The sequence below is a fragment of the Mesocricetus auratus genome, unplaced genomic scaffold, assembly GCF_017639785.1.
Source record: "Mesocricetus auratus isolate SY011 unplaced genomic scaffold, BCM_Maur_2.0 Super-Scaffold_100020, whole genome shotgun sequence".
NCBI lineage: Eukaryota > Metazoa > Chordata > Mammalia > Rodentia > Cricetidae > Mesocricetus > Mesocricetus auratus.
In genome coordinates, this window is record NW_024429201.1 from 16897288 (window position 1) to 16899154 (window position 1867).

Sequence of the window (1867 nt, forward strand, 5' to 3'; positions counted from 1 at the left end):
AATATAATGCCTTTTTGGAGTGGGGCTGATAAAAACTTTAGGGGTCACCATCACCATGGCTTTTGCAAGAGGCGGGCAGCTTTTCCCCTAGGATCTTGTGTTTCAGGGTTTTGGGGGGCTTTCATGGAAACATTACCAAAAAGGGCCCCCCATTCCTCCCTTATGTTTGGTGAGAAGAAACTAAAAAACAAAACCAAAAAAATTAGAAAAAAAACCTGGTGAGAGACCATGCCCCCAGCCCCCAGCCTCCAGCCCCCAGCCCCCAGCCCCCAGCCCCTAGTATCCGCCTTCTGACCCCCGGCCCCCGCCCTGCACTGGTCACACACATGCTTGCTGCCTCTGCTCTTCCATTCCACTGGGGAGTTACCCATTCTGTTCTTAGATGTCTCACTGACATACTCTTTCCCTACAAAGTGCATGTCTGCTCCATTTTCTTTCTTTAAGATGAAACAGTTTCTGTCTCCACACAGATGAGGAGAACATTGCCCGGTGTGTAGGGTTCCCAGACAGATGAGGTAGGCAGTTCTTTCTCACTGTGTGGAGAACAGAGGAAGTCCTGACCAACATTCCAGAGCAAAACATGTACTTTCCTGGATGCTTCCTCACTGGAGAAGGAAGCAGTTGAGTGACTTCAGAAAACCCAACTCCTAAAGTTTCATCCTGTCTGCAGGCAAGCCAGTCACACTAAAGAGTAGCAACATCACAGAGTGGGAAAGACAGTCTATTTCATTTCCCCCCACTGAATTCTCAGAAGCGACAATACAGACCTAGAGCTGAAGTTAATATGAACTGCATCGGAGCCAATAAGGCTCACTGCTGTTGCTTGGCAAGAGATGATGTAATTCTGTTTCAGCAAATTCCTAAAGCAATATTACATTTTTAAGGAAGGAGGGACAGGCAGAGAAAGAGAGTCAGGCAGAAATATTCAATAATAGAGGAAAGCAAAGAAACAGCCTCATTCCAAACAAAATTTTATCTTTGTTTCTTATGGATTATTTTAAAAAATCAAATCGATTTTAAAAATAAAGTCCAAATTTGTGCTTTTATGGTTTTAGTGTTTGAATAATTCAGTTTGGTGAGAGAGAGACTTCTAGGTCTCAAAAACTTTAGTCAATGGAAAAAAATGGGATCCAGAGCATGAAATGGCTACAAAAATGGGATTTTGGGATAAAGACAATTTTTATTTCAAATAGATATTCATAAATATTACTCACTGCCTTCCTCTATTTTGGAGTTTTTGACATTGAATATTTCTTTTAAATGTAGCAGGAAAAGTGACAATAAAAAATGTGTTCTTCCAAGCACTCTCCAGTTGGATATGAGAAATCAGTGTGATGTAGTCTGCAAAATTTACTGTTTCAAAATGACTAAAAGAGAATTTAAGGTTCTTAGTTCAAAGAAATGATAAGTGTATGAGAAGCTGGAATGACTGACTACCCTGATTTGAACATTAATATGTGTATTAAATCATAATACTGTACTTCATAAGTCTATGCAAATGTTTTATATCAATTGCAGATAAATTTCTATGAGTTCTTTATCAAAAGCCTAGCAGTGTGTTTTTTCTGGCAAGGTGTTCTTAAGTCCTGGTGTGAGGTAAATCTGATGTCTCACTATGACAAGGTACAGCAAGTCAGAGAACTGCCATGGACAGTTTCCAGAAGTCCTTCTCAAAACGGCATTCTTCATCGCCTTTGTCATGTGTCACTCATGTTAGGAGATCTTCATGTTCTGCCTCAATAATGAACCAGCCATAATTAAAACTAGAGTGCGTGAAATTCTCTAAGTCAAGAATGTTTCATAGCAATCACATATGGAAGTTTCTCTAAGTGTTCTCTGTTGCCCTCAAGGATGATGTCAGAGCACA